Genomic DNA, 13,297 nt, shown 5'->3' with positions numbered 1-13,297 from the left:
GTCTTGACTCAGAAGCACGACTCTTGGCTCATTTCCTCCGCGTGGAAGCGACGCCCGGGATTCCGCGGGCCGAGCCCGGGACGTGCCGTAGGCGGGGGTGGAACGCCTGGGCGCGGACCCACCTGGATCCTCCCCAAAGCGAACGTGCCCGAGGAACTGATTTGCGGCCGGGGCCCCATCCCCTGGCAGAGCCTGCGAGGGGGGTGGTCGGAGGAGGACGCCCTCGGCGGGGGCTTTGCCTTCTTGCGGGCTCAGGGGGTTCCGGTTCTAGTTAAGAAAGAACAGTTCTCAGACCCAGGAGACCGAGCGGAGGGAGAGTTATTTCAGATTGTAAAAAAAGAAAGAAGCATGAAAAAAAAAAAAGGCAGGGTGGGCTGGGGAGAAGCAAACAAAAGGGTGGGGGGAGGTGAGGAAGAGAAAGGGAAATGTAATTGGAGCTCCGGAGAAGGGCAGGTCTCTAAGGAGAGCTCTGTCAGGGTAGTTAGACAGACGTCGGGCTCCTCCAGAGGACCGGCAATTCGATTACCACCCCGTGTCTGCTCAGCAGAGTCTCTCCATCAATCAGTCTGCTGAATGTCAAGTTGGTCTGGAAAGCTAATGATACTTGCTCAAGTCCTGAAGCCCCATTCTTCTCCCATAACTTAAAAGTAACTTTCTTTTAGGAAGTAAGCGTGGCCTCTCCTTGCACATTTTTGGGAACTGCTCATTGAAATCGTACACTCTGGACTGCTAGAGGAATGGAGCAATCTTTGTAGGAAGTACAGTCAAAATGCTCCTTATCAGCAAGGATGGGGTGTGGGGTCAATGGACGGGGTTTTGGTGGCATGTACTCTGGACATGTTTTCAAGGAGGGACCAACCAGTCCCTGGAGAAGGACTTCGTGTTTGGTAGAGGGTCAGCAAAAAAGAGGACCTTGGACAAGCTGGATGGGTAGAGCGATACAATACAGTGGGTGCAGCGATGGCCTCAAACAGGGAGGCTGGTGAGGATGGTGTTGGGCCAGGCAGTGTTTGGTTCTGTTGTCCATAATCAAGTCTCTATGAGGCACCTGATGGCAATCCAAAGAACTGGGTACCTTCCTCATTGAGCGTGGATGAATTGAACAGAGGGGACTCTGGTTTTATGTATCTTTTATTCATTTGAGAACCATTTATTAGATATTCTTCCTTTTATATAAGAGAGTGACCTGAAGTTCAGAGATGCTTGGATTAGCCTTTCGCAGTGAGTTAGGATTCAAGCCCTGTTTTTTGTTTTTGTTTTGACTCGCAAGACCTATGCAAATTAAAGCTCTTTCTAGGATCATTCTATCAGACAATGCATGATGCTGCTATTCATCAGAATTTAGCAGTAAATGATGATTACCTAAAAGGGTAGTCAGAGGAGCAGGCTTGAAAAAATTTGTAATACAAACAGCACAATCTGCTCCAGAGGAAAATGCCCTTACCTTTTAGGTAAAGTGTGACTGTTTATAATGTGTATTTGTAAATGAAGGTCAAATGTCAAATGGAAATTGATAAAAGCAAGAAGCTCTGAGCTTTGTTTCATGATACCGTCAATAGATTCTCAGTTTAGGGTGACAATTAATTTGGTCTAGTCTGTTTTTAACTGATGAAGCATCATAAAATTAATCTTAAGTGTGCAGCAATAATTTTTTAAACTAAGTATGGTTGTAATTCATGTTGGCTCTAGAGAGTCAAAAAACACGTAGATATATTTGAGAAAACAGCTACATGTGTTACTCCTGCCCATCTCTCACCTTGACCCTCCAGTGGCTACGATGTTCGTATTTTTATATATGGAGTCAATTCAGCATGTTTTATGCCAAGGCACAAATAACATCTAAACAAATCTGAGAACTTTTTAGTTGACCTTCTTTAAAAAAAACATATCCAATATCAATTTCAGTGATTTTTATATCAAGAGAAAATGTTTTACCATGCCAATGGAAAATGTGTGTAATTGTAAAGTATAAGCCTTCTCTGGAGGTTAGGAGAAATAGGCTGACCATGTTGCATTGCTTTTTACAAAATAATTCTAATTTCCAACTGTGAGAGAGGAGATGATGAAATGAAGATTGTGTTAACCTCTGCCTCTGTTTTTGTCATGTTGGCTTATGTTAATAGTTAGTCCTTGACGGTCACTCCCAATAGTTGTATAATAATTTCAAACTCTGACTGACAAAGGGGTCTCTGCGAGCCCTTCATAAATATTATCTTTATAATTCAGAAGAGGAGAGAGTTACTTTGACATAAGCACTTCGATAAAACATCAGACATTACCATAGGCTATTTTCACAAGAGGGAAAAAAACTAATTTTCTTACTAGATGCATTTCCTGATTTTAGCATAGATGATTTATATACATCTATAGAAGTCTGCCCTCTAGCTTGTAGTAATTTGCGGCCTAGTTAGCAGTGGGTTTCATCTTACTTTTGAAGCTGCATTTAATATGTTTAAGTATCAGAATTGCCTCTTTGTTTGGAATGAACTGATCTACAGAATCAAAGATGGCAAATCCTTGTCTCGCCACAGGTAGCTTTCCTTTATTTGCTGAACTCATTCCCAGAATTTAAGCCCAAAGACTTGTTAACCAGAGGCAACCTGTTGGCTTGAGAACACTTTTGCAAACAACCAAGTATTTTCTAAGCTCCAGCAACCAACCACAGAAATGACACTGAGGTAGTTCCTGTGGCAGGAAATCCCTTGGCTCATAACACTCACTGCTCTGGTAGAGTTCATGTGTTCTTGTAAGTCCCAGGAGGCAGGTTCTGTGTGTTAGCCAGTCTGTGTGTCTAGAATAGGGACCTTTACTGTTTTGCCTCTTAACATTGCCCCGCCCCTACCCCAGTTGACAGAATTGAATCCAGCATCTCTTCCTGTTGATAGGAATATCTCTAGTAACCAGCCGTTTCTTGGGAGAAAGATGAGGCTTTCTACTCCCGTTTCTGAAAGCCACAGGGGATAATTCTACCCTGTCCTATAGGGTTGCTATGGGTTGGAAACAGCTCTACAGCAGTGAGCTTATCAGGGACTAGCTATCTAGTTATAGGCAAAACAGGATTTTTGGTGAGTTGGTTGGTTGTTTGCTGTAGGTTTCCCCTCTGGTATGGTAGAGTGGGGAGCCCTGGTGATGCAGTGGTCAAGCACAGAGCTGCTAACAAAACAAACTTGTGGTTAGAAGCCACCAGCTGCTCTGTGGGAGAAGGATGTGGCAGTCTGCGTCTGTAGAGTACCGCCCTGGAAACCCCACAGGCAGTTCTGCTCTGCCCTTAGCATCACTGTCGTTGGTATCGATGGGAGCAACGGGTTTGATGGTGACGTTTATTCTCCACAAAACTGTCTTGTCTGTAGGGCAGTGGGAGAGGTCATGGCCTCATTGTCTTACCTATGAGAGAGAATGATCACAGCTGTGGCTCTAAAGTGGGTTACCCATTAGGCTGTTAACTGCAAGGTGAGCAGTTCAAATCATTCAGCCACTCTTGGAGCGGTAAATGAGGCTTTCTGCTCTTGTAATGACTTACAGCCTTGGAAACCCACAAGGGCAGTTCTCTGCCCTCTAGGGTCGCTCGGCGTCGGAAGCAATGGGTGGCAGTGGTTTGGGTTTCACTGTCATCTTCTCAGAGGCTTTTCACGCCATCTCCATGCCCTCTCTACCTACTTCATGTTCAATCCTTGCCAGCCCGGTCGGAGCCCCGGCTTTTCTTCATCAACCTTAATTAAGCAATCTTGTGTCCTAGGTGCGGGGTTAGGTTCTGGGCTAGAGACTGGGCTAAGCCAAAATCCAACCCATGACTGTTGAGTTGATTTCGATTCATGATGACTCCATGTATGGCAGCAAACTGTGCTCCGCAGTGTTTTCCTAGCGATCATCTTTATGGAAGCTGAGCAACAGGCCTTTGTTCCTGGAGTGAGAGCAGTCAGCCTTGGGGGTCCTGGCGTTCTTGCAGTCGACTGACTGTGAGGTTAGCAGCCAAGCTAACTTTTCGCTTTCTCCACCCAGGCCCCGTGGGCTAGTTGCTACAAGAGTAACAATGAGGTAGCCACCTCCGCTTGCTATGCGGAGGAGGGTTTCTTCAAAGCAGACATTTGTGGTGAGTGCCAGTGGGGAGGCGTGTCCATTCCCCTAGCAGGAGGCTGGCAGAGAGCTTCACTGGGGAGATGGTTGAGACCAGTGCTGATAAGCAGGGCCTGGAGAGTTAGGGGGTTCCGGCTAGCTGTCTTTAGCTGAAGAGACCCTTCGTGAGGCTGGAAAGGCAGGGAGGGTCAATACCCAGAAGAATTTTCCACACGTTTTTTGGATTTGGGATTTCATCCTGCCTGTGATTTGGAACAATGGAAACGTTTTGGGGAGGGGAGAGCAGGTACAATCGGATCTGCTTTTGAAACGCTCTCTCTGGCAGCCTGTTGGAAAGCGGAGTGGAGAAAGCAGATGGTAGAAGTAAGCCTTTCTGGATGTTGAGTTCTGAAATGCGCACATAGTCTTGTAGCAATTGCGGAATGGGGACCTAATTTGCCTGGTAAATGTCCTTCATGAATACAGTAAACACTGCTAAGAAAGACAGAAAAGCTTACAGTGGCCGGAGTGGGCCCGAGAGCTTGGAGCTTGTAAGAGAGGAGCATTATAAGGCTTCAGCCCGCAGAGGCGTCCAAGATGACTTGTAGATTTCAATTTGGTGATTGGGTGGAAAGTGGGGGTGTTCACTAAGGAGGGGAGTGTTTTTTCTGCTGTTCCACCAAGTCTCAGCATTTTCTCCTCTTATTTGGCTCAGCCTATTCCCTCTCCTGGCCATGCCAGCCTCAGCTCCTTTTCCTCTGGGTCCCCCTCTCCCCTAGCCAGGCCCATAACCAGTGCTGATCCACCCAAACCACAGGGCCCCAAGTATCCAAACATACTAGACATTCCATTAATAGGATGGAAATAATACATCTCTCCCTTGCCCTCTTAAAAGGCAACCTCCCTAAACAGGGGTCTTGTGTGCTTTGTTTTCAGCTCTGTCAGTAGTACCTAGAACGGCACTGGGTGGGAATCTGGTAGGCACCTCCCAAATGATTGTGGAAAGAGCCAATTCCTCCTGAATTAACTTGATAGCACAATGCTTAGTGGTTTTGTGGCATTGGTAGCATTGTCATCTCCTAAGGCACTTTGGGAATTCCCTTAGTCAGCTGTTCTAGAAAGGTCGAGGGTACGGATTCTATCAGGCACTCTGCTTAGTCTTGGGGTGGCTGCCCTCCCGGAGCTCGGAGCTCGCCATCTGGGAATGAGATAGACAGGTGAACAGATAAGCACAGTAATCGCTGATAAAGGCTGATATCAACCTTACGTACCAGGCCCAGTGGTGGCACAAGGAGAAAGCAGGTAAGGTCGTTTAAAGGAATCCAGGACAGCTGGCTCTGCAGAGGCACATTGAGCCAGCTGTGGAGGGTGGAGAGGGCCCGTGAGGAAATGGGACAAGTGCCCAGTTCCCTGGACACTGCTGAATGCATCTTGATTTCTCAAAAAATAAACCTTGACGTCATCTTTGCTTTATTCCCTGCAGCCAGGGTATTGGAATGACATATTCTCTACTGGGAAGAAAGGAGAGCCTCTCCATTTTAACATGGTTTTGCCCCCGTTTGGAAGCCTTTTGTAATTTTCATTTGCAAGTCGACAGCCACCATTTTTCTTTCATGTTCACTGCTTTTCAGAAGTTTCCCCGGTCTTCTTATAAACCTACTCTGTTCTTTGGATGTGCCACAAGCACAGCCTTCAGAGCGTGAAATCACCTCACATGGTTTGGTTTTTAACTTTTTAGTGTGGCTTAGGTCTACAGTTCAGTTTTGTATTCACCAACCAAATATTTGCTAAGGTGTTGTTGTTCAGATTGTAATGGATGCTTTGGTTGCCCCATGATTTAAGTTGCTTCCTCTGCCTCTGGTACAAGATACTCAGAGCAAGGTCTGTGCAAAAATATTTGGTTTTACAACAGAAAAACCTCATTTCCAACTGTTTTCAACCAAAGAAAGGTACTTCATGACAGATTGGTAAATCCTATGCACCGATCAATTGTGGGAATTTAAAGCAATCAAGTGATTATCTGTAGTTTTCTTTTTGGCTTTAGCCTTACTCTGCTCTCTAATGCTGCAACTAATACTAGTTAGCACCCTTCCCAAGAACCAGCCAGCTTGGGGAATTCTAGTCATATATATCAACAATAGATTATGTTGGACCAGGACCAAAAAACAAGTTAGTTGCTATTCAGCCAAAATACACCAGAAGAAACAGGCATAGAAGACAAGTGGAGGGGTTAATAGGCAACTTTCTCTGCCATTGTATTTATTACTGCCCTGGCTACATGTCTGCATACTAATTGAAAGAACTTGCTGCAATAAGATTATTCAACAGCCCAAAAAAGAACAAAATATTCTTTTGTGAAGTACAGATGTTGCTTTTATGTTTAATGCTTTCATTATAGGACATTGAACCTTTACTAATTTCCACATTATTTTAAAATACAGATACTTGAAGTAAATTGGGTTGCGGGGAGGACATTGGTCTGTATAATTCTCTTTTCTATAATTTTTATTTCATATATGGTAGAACTTTAGCCCTGGGTCACAAGCACATAAATAGATATTCTTTCTCAGAGTATAATTATGCAAATTACAAGCTGGCTTATAAAGCTTGTTTCATATAAACTAAGAATGTTTTTAAATAGCTGGAATTTTCATAATCTCTCCAGATATTCTATCTATTTTGGGAAAAATAATCTCTGACTTTCCAGATTCAAAACGATGGCTTTATTTTTGTTTTTTGAGTCGTACAGATGATGTCTCACTCTCCCTTAATTACGACTTTAAGTAAGCTTTTTTTCCCCCGCTTGCTTTGTGCTAAGCTTTCAAGCAAAAGTATTGCTCACTAAAATCTTCAAACAATCCCTGAATACTGAATTAATGCCAAATATAAGATACAAAACCCAAACTCATTGTCCTTGAGTCAGTTCTGCCTCAGCTGCTCTAAATAGGGTTCCCAAGACAGTTCTGGATCAGAATCTCATCTTTCTCTCATGGGTCAGTTGGTGCTTTTGAACCACCGACACTGTGGTTGACACCCAACGCTTATCCCACAGTGCCACCCAAACACCTTCAATGTCATATACTCACTCTTAGAACCACCAACCAACCAACAAATATACACCCACTGCCAAAAAATGCATTTTCTAAGTGGTACACAAACCAAAGACATAAGGGTATAAGTTCACTGTTCTTAGATACTTCTTTAGGAAGAAAAAAAGATAAGGATCTATTAAAGAGGGTTTTTTGGTTTCTTTAGGGCAGGACTTAATTTCTAAAGAGGACAAATTTGGGAAGGGGATTGAGTTAGTTAATTGTGCCAGCCTGGCCGATAATCACATGTGGGGCTAATTGAAAGGCGGAGGGATAAATGGGTGGTGAGCCTCACCTTTCTAGTTCTTGGGTCTCTTGCTTTGTGATGGTCGCACCAGGATGCAGCTGCCTTAGCAGCTCCCTGCTTCAGCTTGCAAGATTGACTTCCTACAAGACATCCCCAAGGAGAAGCCGCATGGACCTATCCCGATGCAACCCTGGGTACTGGAGCAGCCGTGTGGAGACCCCAGCTAGTGCTGAGATGGTTATTCGTTTACTGACTCAGCTTTCCTCCTGCAGTCGGCATCATTGCCTCTGTTTTGTCAGGTGGAGGACTTTGTGGACCGGTGTTGGGTTAATGGGTTAATGTTGGACTTGTGGGCTTGGGCAGCATTGGGTTGGGATGTTTTCGTGATGCACACTTTCTTTACATAAAACTCTCTCTTACACGTGAGTTGCCGTGGATTTGTTTCTCCAAAGTACCTAGACTAATACAGGGATACTGTGGTGGTGGTGGTGGAGCAGGTAAAGGGGAGACAAAGTCAAGGAGTCCATGTAGATACAGAATGTCTGGAAACTGATGGTGGTAACAATTTTATAATTCTGCTTGACGCGAGTGAACTATGGAATGATATAGGTATTACATCCTAATTAACAATACATTTTTTAAAAAGACAAAATAAAATGAAAAGTAAAGTTAGAGAGAGAGGGAACCTTTCTATAAAAGGGTCATTAGCTACTGCTGATGGAGAGGGCATGGGGTGGGGGCGGGAAGAGAAAAAGGAACAGAGGAAGGGGAGAGAATGGACTTACAAAGAAAAGGGTCTTTAGCCCCTGAGGACATAGAGCAGTACAGCAGAAGGAGGCAGGCTCTGGAGGCCGGGGGCCTGGTTTGTAGTTGGCCTGGTCCTCTAGAACACCTGAGCCAGGTGTGCCAGCTTCCTTGAGCCCCTTTCTTTAGCCCTGTGGGATTGCTGGAGGGAGGCAAGGCGGTTTGCTCTGTGTTGGGTGGTGAGCTTCTTACTCAGCGCTACACACTCCTGGGTGGCAGGAATAACCATACATTCTTTTCTGTAATGAAGTTGTGGGAACTGCTACTTTCAGATTCAAAGCAACAGTTGCCATGTAGCAGATTCTGATTCATGCCAACGACCCCTTTGTAACTGAACAGAACTGTGCTCCGTGGAAATTTCCACAAGTGATTTTTTGCAAGTAGATCATCAGACTTTCTTCCGAGACACCTTGCGTGGACCCGAGCCTCCAGCCTTTTGGTTAGCACGCTTAGCCGCTTGGGCCAGTGATGTCTTGTGTTTAAATCCCGAGGCCTCGCTGTTTCTCATCATTCTGTGGAATGTTGTGCCTGCAAGAACTGCCCAATAAGTGTCAAGCTCAGGACAAGCACGACAGTGGCAGACACATGTAGTTACAGATAAAGACGCTGAAGGGTAGTGTGTGGTTTCTGCGAAGAGATAATTTTTTGTCTGTGTGCTTTCTGTGTCCCCCCCACCCCCACCCCCCCTGAACCCCCTACATCATCACAGATGTTCAGATGGACTTGACAGTTTTCTCCCAATTCCAGGAAATCTATTTCAGGGAGAATCTCTCTCGGCGAATCTTAATAAAGGGTCCTACAGTGTCATGGAGTCCATGTAGAAAAAGAATGGTTGGAAACTGATTGTGCTAGCAATTGTACAATCCTGCTTGACGTGATTGAAATGTGGAATGATAGGTTAAATCCCAACTAATGAACAATAAGTAAAATAAATTAAAAAATAATGAAGGGTCATAGGTTGAAGCCCCCGTGACTCTATGAAAGTAGGGAAGGATGGGACCAAACCATCACTGTTTCCTGGGGCCAGAGTTGTGAAGTAGCCGTTACTGCGAGGCAGTCCCCATCACGTTTGTGTGTGCCTCCTGTCACCTTATACTGGAATGCTCAAGGACCAAAGAAGACAGTCAAGCAAGAAGTGAATAGCTTTTATTTCAAAGTCACCCTTTGGAAGCTCACAGGAGACCGGAGCAGGGTTCTGTGTGGTTCCCCTGTTATTACTGGAAACATGGAAGGGTCATTCGGAGCTCACTGTTCAGTGCAGATAGGAGGTCACAGGCAAGTGAGGGGTCATGGACCTGATATTAAAAACCAATTTGACTTTCCTTAGCCTTAGCCTTCCCTGCCCCACCTCCCCGGTTTTCACCATAGGTGGGCAGGCTTTCTCTGTTTGGGCCCAGTGTGTCTCCAAATTCCTCCTATTCTGGACTCTTAGCACCCTCAGTTTCTCCAAGTAGAACTGTACTTGTGTTTTCAGGCTGTTTGGGGAATAGAATATCTGGCCTTCCTTTCAGGGCACCGATGGGGTAGACTTGGACTTTTAATATTTCCCTTAGTTTGTTATCCCATCTGTTTCACCCAAGGCCAGAGGAATGGAGATTATCCTGAGTCTTTGAGAGAAAGCCTTAGGCACTCTTGGCCCTTGGTGCACTGCAAACCCTCACTCGGGGAACGCGAGACACCTTGAAAGAATCTCTGTCCACTTGGATCTGGGGTCCCGGTCTCCTCTTTTCACCCCTTCCTGGTGAAACCCCACCCTTCACACCCTGCATGGGGATCGGTGACCTATCAGGAATGAAACCCTCAATCAGATTATACTGAAATCTAATAAGGAAAGGATGACTCTCTTTGGAAGATGCTTGCTGCCACTGGAGGAGGGGAAACAGGCTCGTTTGAGGCCAAATATGGCAACGCTCTTGCTTTCTGCTCAGTCCACTTCTCTTCTTTGAGTGATTGAGTACATGGTTGAAGGTTACGAACTACTGCAGATCCAGCTGATAAGAAAGGAAGGGGTTTGAATAGAGATTAATCTTTGGGCAGCTTTTTGTCACTTAAGCACCTCGGTTTCCTGGTCAGACCAACATAGTGGGAGGGAGAATGACGAGGCAGGCACGGTGGCTTGGGGGCAGAATTGTCCCCTTCCATTCCCAAGACCTTGGTTTGTACCTCATGTGCAGCCATCCCCTGCATGTTGGCAGAGGCTTTTGTGCCGCCATAATGCTGACGAGGCTTCAGGGTAGCTTCCAGACTAAGACAGACTAGGAAGAGAAGCCTGGTGATCTACTTCTAAAAACCACCCAGTGAAAACCCTGTGCATCCCAATGGTCCACAACAGAGCTTGGAGATGGTGGGGGACTGAATGCTGTTTCATTGTGTAGAGGGTGACCCACATGGGGGTGATTCCACAGCAGCCAGATAGCAGCAACCAGGAGTCATAATACAGGAGAAGTAACGATACTTATTTCACAGGATTTTTGTAAGGGACAAAGTATGAAGGAAAACTTTTGGGAATTTGGTATTGGTGGTGGCGAGCTGCTATGACCACAGCAGGACAACCCCATGTGTGTGTGATTGGACCATTGTGATCCACTGGCTCCCATTGGCTGATTTTTCCCCAAAGTAGATCACCAGGAATTCTTTTCTAGTTTGCCTCATTCTAGAAGCTCCACTGAAACTGTTAAGCACCTTGGCATCACATAGGCACCTCTGATTGACAGGTGGTGGCTACCTGAGGTGGTGTCTTGAAGGAGAATCAGCCCATTTCTCCCACATGAAAGGTGAGGATTCTACTATTGAGCCACCACTCCACAGCGTGGCACCTGATAGACATTCAGTATCGCAGCCTGTAGTTATTATAACATAGCTAAGAATGGAGAAATATAAGTGGAAGGGAGTAACTTAAATTGGGTTTCCCAGTAGATGCATTTTACAAACAAATTTTGTCATTATTCTTAATATATCATTTTAATGAGAAAGGCAAGAGAATACAGTCTGAAGGCTCACAATGGAATATCAAATGACCCTAGCAGCAAAGTAGAAGAGTAAGAAACATGAGAATTTCTTAACTTCGCCAATAGTGTAAGCTCACAAAGTGTTTTGTATTAAGCACTAAATAGTACTTCTCCACACTCTGACCATGCCAACTTAATAAAAAGCATTTTTGTTACAAACAAAAAAACTAAAATGTTTACTTTGCTCAAGATACTCAAGTTGTTCTTTGTTGAGTATTTATTGAACAGTTTTAACCTCATGATATGGTCAAAGATATGACTGTGATTCGGAGCAAACTGATAGGAGATGGAATCACAGGAAGAAATCAATCCCCTTATTATTTGAATTTGTTTTAAAATTTAGTTTTATATATAGATATAAAGAATCTTTACCCAGTTTGCAAAGTAGCTATCTGAAATCATATTTCTCATCTCATATGTTTCTCATTCAGTGTTTGGGAGTGACTTAGTCTTTATCCAATTGTTAGGATTTAAGAAACACTGGCAGGCCCCCTCCACCATCCACAGTATTAAGAGAAAGTTTGAAGATTTCATTCCACTTGGGGGTGTGAAAACAAAGAGAGAGGAGGCGGTTTCCATCCTCAGGTACAGTCGATGTCAGATTACTTACGTTAAAGCTGTCCAGAGAACTGACTTTTAAGTAGAAGCTCTAATTCCATCCGTAAATTGCTGCACTTATTTAGAATTGCATATTTTGTTATCCACTGGGTCCCAGCATTCCCAGGGGGTGGTCTCCTGGCTCCCTCACCCCCTGCCTCATTTAACTATAAACCGTGTGTAGAACCCACTGGGCACACGTTTCTATAACAGGCACATTGCCGCCTACAAATCATAGAGCGATGTGAACATTTCCAAACAGGCCCTGCCTTCCTCCGTGAGGATAAGCAAATACAGCGAATGGCTTTTAAGCAATGGGGTAATCATGGTTTTCCTGAGAGTTACCGTTGCCCAAGCTGTGGCTAGTGGCTTGTTTTATATTGCAAAATACTTATTTTGAGGAGTGCAGACATGATCTTGACTAACTTATTTGGAGAGAAAAAAAATTGCTCTGCAAGCTGACTGTGGGATTTGTGACTTTCATCAATTGGGTCTCCTGAACTTTTGGAAAATCTTGCATGTAGAGATTTTACTTAGTTCAGAGCACTGAATTGATCTCACCTCACGGTCTGTATTAATCTAGTAAGCATTTCTCGACGCTGCCCGATGGGTCCTGTGCTGTTTAAGGTTTAGGGCTGTGGGACAAGACAGAAAGGGTCTCATCTTAAGTGAAGTTGGCATTCTAATAAGTGTTAAAGCCCAAACCAGAAGCACACTCAGAAATTTATTTCCCTTCCTAATGTTTAGCCCCATCTGTATGCCAGGTATTGCACTAAGCCACAAAAGCCAAACCCCATGCCATCATGTTGATCCTGACTCTTAGTGGCCCTATAGGACAGAGAAGAACTGATCCAAAAGGGTTTCTAGACGGGTAAATCTTTGTGGAAGCATGCTGCCCCACTCCACAGGTGGCCTTGAACCGCTGACTTTTCACTTAGTAACTTCATGCTCCTTGAGGTATTGCACTTGCCACTAGGAACTGAGCAGTGAATGAGACAGACGTGGGTCCTGTTCTCAAAGAGCAGGCGGTGTGGCAGAGGAGAGAACCATGCCAGCAAAGGACATCGGCGACTGCTATTTAAAGGTTGTGGGGAAAGAGATTAAACCAGGATAGCGCAGCGGAGAACAGACTTGGGCGGGTCTGAGGGCCTTTTTAAGGGGATGAGCCCTCGCTGGTGGATGGCTGAGAAGTGCAGCTGTTATTTTCATAATTCCAAAAATAGCATGGTCCTAGATTATGATCTCGGTAATCAGCAAGCCCATGAGAAGGCAGGGTGTGTCAAACTCCATATATGGGCCCACAATTCCAGTTGTACTGGGGGCATCCCCATACGGAGCTGGAGGCTTTGTGCTGTGGTTCCTGTACGTGCACCTGGCCAAGGTGGGGAAGCAGCCTTGTTGCTGGATGCCCTCACACTCTTTTATACCTTGGTTGATTGGCTAAAATATCAGGAATGGATTGGAAATCAACAACATTTGGCCATGACGTTCAGTGGAGC

General features: G+C 44.9%; 1 protein-coding gene and 1 pseudogene across 1 annotated transcript in view; both read left to right on the top strand.

The window, feature by feature from the left end:
• Positions 1-13,297, top strand: part of LOC101641552 — a 119,062-nt pseudogene that overhangs the window by 69,768 nt on the left and 35,997 nt on the right.
• The window catches only part of ANO6 (anoctamin 6), a 207,447-nt gene continuing 199,491 nt past the window's right edge, over positions 5,342-13,297 (top strand). Inside the window, exon 1 of the mRNA XM_045287264.1 lies at positions 5,342-5,355. The gene's annotated coding sequence lies outside the window, so the exon portion shown is untranslated. The remainder of the gene's footprint in view (positions 5,356-13,297) is intronic.

Source organism: Echinops telfairi, unplaced genomic scaffold (assembly GCF_000313985.2).
Source record: "Echinops telfairi isolate 266 unplaced genomic scaffold, ASM31398v2 ScPeMD7_12;HRSCAF=54, whole genome shotgun sequence".
Lineage (NCBI taxonomy): Eukaryota > Metazoa > Chordata > Mammalia > Afrosoricida > Tenrecidae > Echinops > Echinops telfairi.
This window is presented reverse-complemented; position numbering and strand designations above follow the sequence as displayed.